Source organism: Colius striatus, chromosome 12, assembly GCF_028858725.1.
Source record: "Colius striatus isolate bColStr4 chromosome 12, bColStr4.1.hap1, whole genome shotgun sequence".
NCBI classification, from domain to species: Eukaryota; Metazoa; Chordata; class Aves; order Coliiformes; family Coliidae; genus Colius; species Colius striatus.
In genome coordinates this window covers 19241678-19254462 of record NC_084770.1, presented here as the reverse complement: position 1 = coordinate 19254462, position 12785 = coordinate 19241678, and positions in this window count along the sequence as shown.

The following is a 12785-nucleotide window of genomic DNA, read 5'->3' as shown; positions in this document are numbered from 1 at the left end:
CCTTGCATATACACATACACACCCACTCATGACATATGAAGAGATTTTGGAAATAAATCTTTGACTGTCAAACAAATATTAACTCTTCAAACCTGTATGCTTTTAAAAGACAGGTAGGATCAAGCTTTCATCTGTGACACTTAGTACTTGCGTCTTGTTCACATGCTGAGGAAGGCCAGGAATGAGAAGCTGAAATTGAGCACAAGGTGATGATTGTCTGATTTGTCATAATTCAAAGTCTTTCTGGGGTAAAAATCTTGAAAAGGAGCTGACTAACACAGTGCAACTGTAGTCATGCATCTCATGGAAGGTTTTGTGGACACTAAAGCAAAGTCCAAAGTGAGTTGCTCATCAGCTGAGCACAACTGGATGCTTTGGAAAGGGTTTACCAGTCTTAGAAGAGTGTCTGTTTCAGAAGTCAAGGTTGTTGAGTCAGCACTTTTAGAGATCTCTCTCATCCTTATCGCTTGTGAATACTGGATGCAGTTAAGCATTTCATAGTAATACCCCCATGCTAAGTTTACATACATGCTACCTGTTGTACTCACTCCCTAACAGCAGCAATGCTTTGCAGTTAGAATGCAATCAGCCCACACTAACTCCAGCTTTTTCCAAATGTCTTTGCTGTACTTGCACATGCAACACACCACCTGCTATTATCCCGAACAAAGCAAATACCACCAGAGGTGAAAAGCACCTCTATGCTACAGGCAAAAGAACACCTCCCTTGGCTACTAGCAAAGAAAATCCAGCTGAGCAGAAGAAATCCCGCCTTCTCTCTGAAGATGACCTTCCATATTCAAAACAAACTTAAAAGAAGTGAAATACTTCGTATAATTTTGAATTAATGCTATCTAGACACACGGCAGTCTGAGATGCTGTTTTATATAGAACCTCTTTATGTTTCACTGTTTACATTGTGTTATTCTCTGGCTATTTCCCAACTTTATTCATTCACCCTAGAGATCAATTTATGCACCAAAATAAAGTATGATCTTATCTTCACACTGTACAGAAAACTGAAACAAAATGTCTCACAGGAGACAGGGGTTAAGGCACTGGACTGGGTGTCGGAGAAGCCGTGTTCTATTCTTGGCTCTACTGCTCACTTGCTGTGGGAGCTTGTAGAGTAAGATATAGAGCAGGAATGGAGACTCCAGCCAATAAATTCCTTCTCTCTAACTTTTCCTCTTTCATTATGCATGAGAGTGAGTTTTTGCAGCATTCAAGCATACATCTAAAAGGCAGGGAAATGCAACTCAACCAAAATACAGAACCAGCAGATAAACAAAACGAGTGGAAAACATAAATGACAAAGTTTTCTCGGGCGCCTCTGAAGAATTGAAACAGAATCTCTACTCACACAGCAAAGACAGAGGACCAAATTCAGCCCCAGTTTCTGCAGGCATACCTCCAAACATTGCAATAGACCTGCACAAGGGCTGACTTGGCCTTCTGTACTGTTGCTCCTTGGTTCGTTCTCTGCTGCAGACAAGTTTTCTGTGAAAACAGTCAAGTTTCAGGCCAATGGGAGAGGTTTTGTTTTTTAAAAAATAGGAACCTATACCTCAGTTTTTAAATAAGCAATATGACTTTTTAAAGTAAAAATATAATATATTCAGGCACCTTTGATTCAAAAGCCATATCTAAGACTACATCCAGCTCTGCAGCAGCTAACAAACTGACTCAATGAAGAATGACAGACTCTCTGATCACTCCTGTTGGCACAATGTCCCTCAACACAAACAGTTCAAACAGAACTCCTTGTTTTAGGTAATTGCTGGGATCTAAAACTCAAAGTTGCAACATTTCTTATCAGTTTGGGAGAAGTGAGGGAGAAGCATGTAGGTCCTCAGTTAGGCATGACTGGGCTAGGTTGTTGTTCCGTTATGCCAGCTAATGACTGAAGAGCTCGATTCTTGTACTTAGTGTTCTGTATGTAAAATACATCACCAGGAAAATTATTTGTTATGGCCTTATTTCTTTTTAATTGTTTTACTACTTACTTGGAGAATCTGTGGCACAGTCTGCTGAGCCATATCCTAGATGCTCATTGTGGACTCAACTCGGTTGCTGACAGTTTCACAGCTGGCTCATGGGCTCCTTAGGCTCACAGAAACACAACACTGATCCAGTTGTCAAATATGGTTCAATAGTCACTCTTTTTCTATTTTTTGTTTTAATATAATACATGGCAGCAGCTTATAGCGTGTTTTAAAATGTCAATGGTCATATCAAATCAAAGAGTGAACAACATCCTCACAAAAGCAGCTGGTGTGAGGGGTCAGTTCTCAAACACAGGTAAGCCTGGTTCTACTATACAGCAAAACAGACTATCTTGGCCAAGACATACAAAAAACTTCTTACGCTGTCAATTCCTCAAAATGTCAAGTCTTTAGAAACTTTTGGTCTGAAAGTCAGGTCCATTAGGACTCCTTTAAGGTGACCAAATATAGAATATATCCAGTCCTAAGTGATTTATTAGAAATGCTAGCAGTGGACATTGATCTCCTTACATAAAAACTGTTTGTTTCCTCTTTCCTTTTTCATATCAAATCTCTATTATTTTTTTCTTTTTCCCAGCCTGTAACAAACCATCCCAGCCAGTTGCTCAGGAAGGAGGACTAGCTTTTGATGTGTAAGGATAACTCTTCCAGTTTCATGCTTTCTAAAATTTTCTATACTTTAATGGCTGAAATATTAGGCAATCACAATCTTTAATCTTTAATCTAAGTGCAACGCACACTGGACATATAACCATTATTTCTTAATAAAATATGATTACAACAAGAAATCAAGGCAGTCTCAGAATGTGCAACTGAAAGTCCTGATACACCCGAGGGGCTATTCCCATGCTGATGTGGATTAAGCATTATAGAAAACATGGGGGACATTACCAACAAAGGAGATTTTTTTTAAAAACCCTGCTTTTTACTGATTGCATTATCAAATTCAATTTTATTAACTTGAGTCTTCTGGGAAGGATATGATTTTAATAATGCATAAAAGGTTTGCCTAGGAGTTGGCTGTTGGCTTCTACCTGATACTTAATGTAATCTGTAATTACTATAGCAGCTCCTATGTTGGCTGGTGTGGTAAGGTCACTGGAAAGCTATACGGTGTTGTACTTGGTGTACAAGAACATCCTTGTGGTGATTGATGGCTACACCTATAGAAATGTTTTAATTTTGCCCTTGAAGCACACCCTTAAGAACACTGATGATATCTGTTCTTCCTCATCAAGCAGTAGGTAGTCCTTCAGAATCAGTAAGAGTCTGAAATCTGTCTTTCTACTGATGAGCATTCAACATCATCTTTGGATTTCCAACTTGGTTCTCAAGTCTTCAACTAATGAACTTACATACCTCTTATTTACTAGGAAGAGCAAATTTAAAAGGCGTGGTTCACCTTGCACTAAGCATTAAGATGGAAAACACTTGAAGCTCTCATTATCCTTTAAAAAAAAGGACTTGGCTTCAAGAAGACAGACTTTCACTTGCTTAAGAATTGTTCCTTCTTGCAACAATTTTTCGTTAAATCTGTTCCTGAACTGTTTGAAACACTTGCTCTCAACTCACAGTTGAGAAACACACTTAAAACATGAACTGCCTTACATGACAAGAGTAAACTATATTTTAAAGAAGTTTAACATTACTGTGCTGTTGCCAAGCCCCACGACACAGCAGGCTTGTGAGCAAGCAAGTCACCTGTGGCCCCACATGTCATCTGCTTCAGTGGTACTACCAAAGGAAACTTGAAAACAGAAGCAAGGTGCTGGAAATATTCCAGAACTGCAGTGTCCCTGAACTTATTCAACTTGGACTTCATACTCAGACGATTTCCATGAAATAGATTGACAACTAAAACAATGTTCAATTTTAATCACAGAATCGGCAATTTAACTAATAGCCTACACCTGTTTATGATCCTCTCTGGATGTAAACCAACATTTTGTCCTGATGATACAAGTTTGCTACATTAAGAATGGCATTCCCAAGCAAAAAATCACTATGGGAAGTCCTCTGGCTGAAGAATGAGAAATCAACTTGGTATAAAACCAGATTATTTTGAAAAGCTGATTCATAGGGGTTTTTTGTCTGTACTTCATAACAATTACTCTAGCAGATAAAGTTATAGAGGTAATATTGTCTCAGACAAATTATTCACTGAAAGGTTCACCTGCTTTCATGAGGAAAATCAGGAGCAAGACTCCCTTTGGCATTTACTAACATTTGCCATCCATTTTCATAGCTTCAAATTCATGGTTGCTGCTCCCTTGGAAAGCAATTAGAGCATCAATTTCTAAGCCCCAGGAGCAGCAATTTGTAAAATGCTTCATCAGTAATATTTTTATATTAAAAACTCCAATAAAGAATCCTTATCTTCACATTCAATAAAACAAAAAGGTTCCCTGAAATGGGTTTTAAGGACCTTTTCCAGTACAGAACTTCATATTTTAGCAGTCTTACCAATGAAATCAGTTTAATGTTCACTAAATGATCAGGCACTCTGGTGATGGGAGTCCTCATCTTCAGTTCTAGCCCAGAGTCACTATGTTTTTTCTGCATCTCCCAGCTCACATCGGTAACGATGGAGATTCTTTTCAGGACTAAATGTGTTTAAACTACAGACAGAAGGATTTTTTTATAATGTCAGTTCATCTTAACCCTTACTGCGTGTTTAAACCTGCTGCAAGACCAACACAGGCAGATACTTGATATACTGTTGTTCATGTCTAATGAAAGACTAAGGAGCTTTCAAACATTGCTCTCTGTAACTGTTAACTGATTAGTATAGACCAACAAGCCTCTGCCTTTGCAGAAGTCTGGTGATTGTCTTCAGATAAAATTAATTTTGCTGTACTCATCAGCTATGTGTTGCATTATTCTTGTAATCAGAAAAACAAAACCCTTTCAAACACCAGAAACTGAGTAACAAAGCACATAATATTTCTGTATCCTGCATGAACAAGTCTGCAGGTTTCCTTTTTTTGCTATAAATAAAAACAATCTAAAATCAACACAAAAGAAAACTGCTATTCAAAACATGAGTGAGAATCCCCATTACCTGTAAGGCCACTACTGTAATCCCCGATAATTTCTTGGGAGCACAATCAAAGGACTAGAGCACACAACTTCAATACAAATATCCAGCCAGAATAAATGGAAGAAAACATGAAAACAGTGATTTTTCTGGCACTCTGTTTGAAAGGAAGAGTTAAATTAATACATGAAAAGATCCTATCAGCTCTGACTTGTCCAAGTTATTAATTGAACACCTTCTTGGAAACATGTAGATAAAGACGTGTACCTTAGAGAATACGAGATAAGAGTGAAAGGAAAGGGAGAGAAATTAGCAGCTTTGCCTGTTGACTCCCTCAACTGTCAAGTTCAAGTTGTTCAAAGCTGCCTGGAGGAGAGCAATATGAAATGTTAACTAAAGTGCAGGCTGATGATGCAGAAGATAAAAACTTCAGGATTATACTTAAACACACTTCTCTTTAGACACGGAAGAGGCCATAAAGCCAGCTGAACAGTATAAAGCTGTTCTAAAACAAGACAAATGTATGCTCCATGTGTTATAAGCAGTTCAAGCTGCTTCCTGTGATGAAAAACATGGACTGTACGGTAGACATACTACAGCTAAGTACAATAGATCCCAAGATACAGTTGTTTAAAGGAATATTAGAGTGATGAAAGAAGTGATGGAATTCTGCTCTTTATGAGGCTCAGAGGCTGAACCAGAGAGAAAAGGTTTAAGCATGCAGACTTGGTAAATTTTCCTGATACTGAAAGTTTGCAACCGAGAAGACAGTTTTATGGATAAAGAGCCTGGTCTCTCAGGAAACAATCCAGCTCTGAGGGTCTATCGCCTTGGGCAAGAGGAGAAGAGAGTGACACAGCTCAGCACTTCTCACCAGTGGCTGCAAAAAAAGGTCAACATCATTGTCACCATTTTACAGGTGAAGAATCTAAGCAGCTCAGAAGGACACATCTGGAGCCAGTAGCAGTCTTGCAATCAGATCTCCTTCACCACTTCATTTCAATCAGTTTCTATCCTTCCTGACACAGAGCACAGTGAAGCATCCAACTGTACAATTCAGATAATTCCAATACAGTATTTAAAAAACAACCTTATTAAAATACTAATTGCAGCACTAAAATGTTTTCTATGAAATGACCATAGCTGCCAATATTCCATCATTAATGTCCAAAAGTCTGATTATCTTTTCAATAAAAACAGAGAAAAGCTAGCCTTTAAACTCGTTATCATGGCAAACCAGAACACTATGATAATGCAGGAGAACTTTGGTTTGCAGCTGTAAAATTCCCAAAAGTCTTGTGACTGGGTTATAACTTTGTTATAGATGATTACCTTCCTCACTCACGGGACTCCCACAGTTGCTTTTGGGAAACAAAGTACATATTCCACAAAAGCACACAGTAAATTTTTGGAGATAAATGAGAAATGTGGAAAGTAATTTATCCTACAATGGATTGCTGAATCCCAGAAAGGCTAACGTTAGCACATCAAGTTTCAAATGATGTAAAGCATTTGGAGAAGCAAAGGAAGATCGAAGATCAGCAGATGCTGGTCTCTGAAGCTATTTGCAATGGGGCCAAAGTGTCAAATGAATTTGGCAGAGTGAATCCTAAAGTTTATAGACAGGAAACAAAATGGTTTCATTTGTGCACAAGTCCATTTTCATCAGTTTCTCAACCAAACAAACCGAAGATTGCTAACATTTTGAAGAAAATTTGAAAAATAATACAAATCAAGTGTAGACCAACATTTCTAAACCAGTCGAGTTTAACTAGAATGTGCAGTGAAAAATGCATTAATCAATGCCTTTGTAGATGGGGATGATACTTCATTATGATACCTTCCCGTGCAGCTCAAATAGCACCTTTCAAAATGTTTGCTTTTAACTAGATTCTATTTTTTTTCAAATGGCAAGGTTCCTATTGAATGGCAGTTAACATGTACTTGAAAAAAAAAAACAACAAGTTTTTCCAAATAGTTTTACTTAAATTCCTACCAGGAATGATCCAACTTGCCTTTAAATTCTATACTGCACTGTTCTACTCTTGTGTTTTACAAATGAACAGCTATTGCCATCTACCGTTGGGAAAAAATGTGATCTACATTCCACAGAGCCTCACAGCACAGCTAAAGTGTAGAAAAAAGACTTCAGCCACAGGGTAGCAGCTTACCCTGTAAGAATCCTTGAAATACAATATTCAACTGATCAAAGAGAGACAGAGAAAAGTCTCTTCTACTCCTACACCATTGTCATGTTTAGTTCTGATATAACAGTGAACCATACACAGATACAAATATTGACAGATGTTCTTTCTCTATGAATCTGGGAGCTTATAAGATCTCACCCCCACCCCTACCCCCACCCCAATGAGCATGGCTAGAGTTGAATACACACCAATTAAAAGATTAACTAATCAAGCTTAATTCTAAGATACTATTAGGCTCAAGTTCCAATCATGTTTCTGCAAACTGAAAACTACAAACACGGAAGGTAAAAGCCACCACACAAGTCGCCATGCAAAGGCCACACAATACAGAACTCTTGCAGAAGGATCCAACCTGACCCTCTAGTGGGTCAGAGCTGCTGAGCATGGGGTCAAGTCCCAGAGCTGCTCTCCCCAGCTCTCACTCAGAGATTCACCATTGCCCAGGGCTGGTTTTCCAAACTTCTTTTAGGTAAAACAACTTCCCCGCTTTGGTGTGTGAAACTGAATAGAGGGAACTGGGCAAAGATTGGCACAGAAAGTTATTCTATGCTTAAACATTCTTTAGTCCATATTTTTAGTATCTACAAAGATTTGATTGCATGTCTTCACTTTTACCATTAAATTACTTATGTAAAAATGATTGAGACCTATGCTCCTCCCATTCCCTTTGCTGATAAACATCCTTAGATACGACACCCAACCACATTTTGAAAGTACCCCTTGTTGAGGCAATCTGCAAACAGAACTAGGGTAGGGTTCTATTAATGTTTGCCAGACCTGTTGGAGGTTAAACAGCCTTTGAATTAAACCGTTCTTTACTCTTCGATAATTTTTGTTTCTCCTTAAGACACTTTTTGTTGTCTCATAAGCAAGGTCAACTTGAACTGTTTTGTTAAGACTCAAGATTGTAGTTCACTGTTAACTCTACTTGTTCTTACAAAGCCCGCATGTGCTGTCACCTCTGCCAACGTCTTTTAGAAATATTTAGTAGATTTTCCGGTAAATGAAAAGCCTCCATCTCTTCTGTTGGTTATTTCAAGCACACATCACATACAACCCAAACAATCATGACTGGATTTTCAACTAATACAAGAAAGCTAAAATGTAAACTGGAAACAGCTTCATGAAACCAACGTAAAGCAAAATAGTGCTGCCTTCTGGTACAGCAATTTCTTCAGAGAGGAAAGGAGTTCTTGTTCAGATCAGGAGGGTAGCTGTGTTTGAGCGTTGACTGAAGGCAGAGTCTGAGCTACAGCCAAGAGTGGGACACAGCTCAGGACCCTGCATATGCCATGGATGGAATAAACCACAGGGAGCTCAGACTGAGAGAGGTGCACTTGAAAATGCAGTGACAGGGGATGTATACTCACCTCCCCAGCACCCCTGAACCTCTCAGCTCTCAGAACATCCTCAGAAGAGGGACGTTTGGACAGGGACCAAAATACTAGCCCTCCTATGGCATGATCCCACCAATTCCATGTGATCTCCTAATTGTTTTTATCCACACTGTGAAATGGGTTTTTTTCTAGGTTCTCCACAGAAAGAGGGTAATTTACCCCAGGGATGGAAAACCCTGGCGTGTGCAGAAAAAGCACACAGGGAAGGCAACCATGTAAAAGGAAGACAACCCCACATACCTCTTAATAAAGTGCAGTGAGGCTGTTGTGTCCTGCTGGAGCAATCAACAGTGCTTTATCACCTTTGGCCAAAGCAGTTTCCACATCCCCAAGATGGTATGGCAAATGTCATACAACTGACATCAAACAGTGAAAATGTCCACCCTGAGCAGATGTGGGCAAGACACCCTTCAAAGTTCACCACCTAAACATTTGTTACAGAACTTCCTGACAACTCAGTGTTAATTTCTCAATAACAAGTCACCCAGGCTACACAGTCCTAATTCCCAAACCACTTAAATGGCAGCCCAGGGTGGAACCTCAGTAACACGCTTGCACAGTTTCATTGAGCATATGTGCTCCTCTCCTCCTAAATGTCACCATTTGCCTCTAATGCTCACAGCTTGCATTGATGATCAACTGCTCAGAGTGCATAAGCTTCAAACAAAGCATTAGATTTTTTAAAACAAACAAATCTGGAGACATTGACAAGAGCACTTATGCTTTGCAGAGAAGAAAATCTGCTTAATGCCAAGCTATTCAAGCCTGGCACTGAGGTGGATCCGCTTCCCTGAGCTGCTGACTCTTGCAGGTGACTACCACTCACTGCCAGCTGCATTCTGCTTACAGGAGAGCCATCATATACAGTTCATTTTACACACTGAGGCAGCTGCCGCTTGCAAATTGTTTTAAAATCTTCATGAGGGAAATTGCTAAGAGCTTCTCATTTGATTCCTAAAAAGCCACAGTAGCATCTTTTTTTAGACTCTTTCAGGGAGCTGGGAGGGCAGCAGCAATCTGTTCAAAAACAGTAACAAGCTGTAGCAACAAGAGTTATGTTTGTTGCAGTCTCCACAGCAATACCACATTGCACAGTTTTTTTTGCTACCATAAACAGAAACAAAAGTAGACCCAGTTCTCAGTTTCTAAAGATTTTTTTCTCCAACACATGGAATCTACTGAGCATCCACTTTCTAACAAGTACAGAAACTTGGCAGTTCAAACTTATCACCTCTTTCAGAAGTGATAATGGGGGAAAAAATCATTGTAAATGCCACAAAACCAGATATATGTAGGAAACAAAACTTCTCAGGGAAACAAGAGTCTTCTAAGACAAAGAAAGTTTGATTTGAAAAAACAATGTACTAAGCACATGAAATACCTTGGCTTCTCATGTTTAGTTAAAGGTCTGAAATGAAGTGATAAGTGAAAGCTGTTTCCCAGAGACAAGATAAAACATTGAAAACACGTAAGTAACTTTGAAACAAGAAGTAACATTACCAGTGGCAGTGCTGGCACAGGTCTTGCTAGATTTGGTCTAGAGTGATGTTCAGATTCCACTACCAGAAAGGACTTTTTCATCTTCTAATCCTCCTCCTCCTCTACTCTGCCCTCGTGAGGCCACATCCAGAGTACAACATCGAGTTTTGGGCTCTCCAGTTCATGAGTGATAGAGAACTTCTGGAGAGTCCAGTGGAGGGCTACCAAGATGATGAGGTGACTAGAATATCTCTCTTACAAGGAAAGGCTCTGAGACCTGGGGCTGTTTAGCCTGGAGAACAGAAGGCTGAGTAGGGACCTCATCAACACTTGTAAATACCTGAAAGGGCAGATGTCAAGATGTTGGGAGGAGTCTTTTTCTCTGTAGCACTCAGTGTCAGGACAAGAGGTAAGAAGCACAAGCTAGAACACAGGAAGCTCTGCTTGAACATGAGGAAAAACCTTTCCTGTTCAGGTGGGGGAGCTCTGGCACAGGCTGCCTAGATAGCTTGAGGTTTGTCCTTCTCTGAAGGTTTCCAAACCTACCTGGATGTGTTCCTGTGCTCCCTGGTCAAAGGGAACCTGCTTCAGCAGAGGGTTGGACTGGATAAGTTCTGGAAGTCCCTTCCAAACTCAACCATTCCATGATCCCGTGAAGTGTGTGATGCCAGACTCAGCTATTTCCATCTATTCTGGCAACTGAAGATTTTCTTCAAACAGAATTTTAAAAATTGAGTACTCAAGTTCACTCCCATCCTCTGTGCAAATTAAAAACAGAAGGCCACAAGATGGCACTGGTCAAACACTCGGGAAATTGCAGAAAGGTCAGCAAAGTGTGAGCATTGAGTCATGTCAAAGCCCAGTTTCTAGGGCCATGTTTGTTCGCCACTGAAGCAAGAGCTGCAGTGGTGCAGCAGCCGCCCCTTGGCATCCATCACACACAGGTGTGTGTGTAGGGGTGTGTGTGTATGTGTGCACCCACATCTCTGGCAGATTTTCTGTGAGCGGTTGGTCCAAGGAAAAGGTTTGGCCTATGGCAACAAGAAGTAACCTCACCGCCTCTTTGCACTCTGGTGAACAGCACAATGCCCACTGCTTCTGCACTTCTCCTCCAGGACCACTGAGCATGTAATAGGGAGCTTTGCCGCATGGCAGGACCGGTCCTTGCACACAGAGAGCGACAAGCCCTGACTCTTTCCCCTCCTGATCCACTCTTCCACATCCCAGTGAAACATTTGTCGCCAGCCCCCCATACTCGGAGGCTTGCCTGCTTTTGCAAATCCAGCTCCATGCTTCTAAAACCAATGATCAAAATTTAACATTTCTTAAATCCCGCAAGGAAAACTTCAACATTTCTGAGTTCCCATCGGGGCGGGGCTCTCCCAGATAAGATCACGCCGCTGGCGGTGAGCGCGTCCTCCAGGAGGGAGCTGGGACGAGACAAATCGCGGCGGGGACGGGCGCTTTGCGGGCGGCTCGGTTTGCCGCAGGGGTCCCGTGTGGCCGGCTCGCCCAGCGGCGGGGCCGCCCCGCGCCCGCCCGCCCTCGGGGGGCCGCCCCAGGGCCGGAGGCGCCAACGGTCGGGCGCGAGGGGGAAGCAGGGGGTCGCGCGCGGCGCCCCCCCAGCCCCCAGCCCCCAGCGGCGGGAGGCGTCGCGCGTGTCGGAGCGGCGCCGGCCGCGCGCCCCACGGCTGAGGGAAGCGCGCGGCGGTGGCCCGGGGGCGCCGCTCCCGTTTTGCTCTGCTGGGGCCCCCCCCGGCGCGGGGGCGCGCTCGCCGCTCCGCTCCCGGCCGCCGCCCAGGCTGACAGAGACGAGCTCTTCGCGGCGGCAGTGGCGGGAGCCGGCCGACCGCGGCCTCCGGGCGGTGCGGCGGCGGGAGCCTCGGCGGCGAACCCCCCCCCGCTGAGAGAAAAGGGGCGAGATGGGGACCCCAGGGCGGGCCGGGGTGAGGAGCCCCCTTCGCTGACGTTTTTTTTTTGGACGGCTGACCCCTTTCCCCTCTGTCCCTCGCCTCCCTCCCGGGCTACTCCCCTCGTCCGCTGAAAGTCAGCGAGTAAAACAGCGGACGGGCGCGGGGAGCGCGGCAGCGGCCATTAGGGTTAGTCACACCGGGGCCTCCCCACCCGCCACGCGATCTGGGGGCGCCCCCGCCGCGCTTCTTAAGGCCTCCGCGGCCACGCCCCGCCGGGCTCCCATTGGCCGGAGAGGCACCCTCCTCCGACGCCATTGGCTGCGGCCGGGAGGGGGGGCGGGACCGAGAGAGTGGCGGGAGTTTGGAACGCTCGAGCCATTCGTCCCCCGGTCGCACCGCGTGCTCGCGGGCGCGCGCCTGCCCGTGCCCGCCCCGCCCCGCCCCGCCCCGCCCCGCCCCGCCCCGCCCCGCCCGGGCCCGCGGCCGAGATCCGGGACGCGGGCCCCGAACCGTGTCTGAGGCCGAGATCGATAACCCGGGACCTCGCGCAGCACCTGCAGCTTGGAGGCGGGATTTAGAGGCTGCTGCCGGGGGTATAGGAGCAGCACTTGGGGCTTGGGGGCTGGTCTTAGGGCCTGGACCCGCAATCAGGCTCTGCCTGTGTCAGTCGAGGACCCTTGGACAAGGCACCGCGCTCAGTCTCCCCCAAAGCAAAGCTGCGCCAGCCTCCTGTGCTCTGTTGGGAG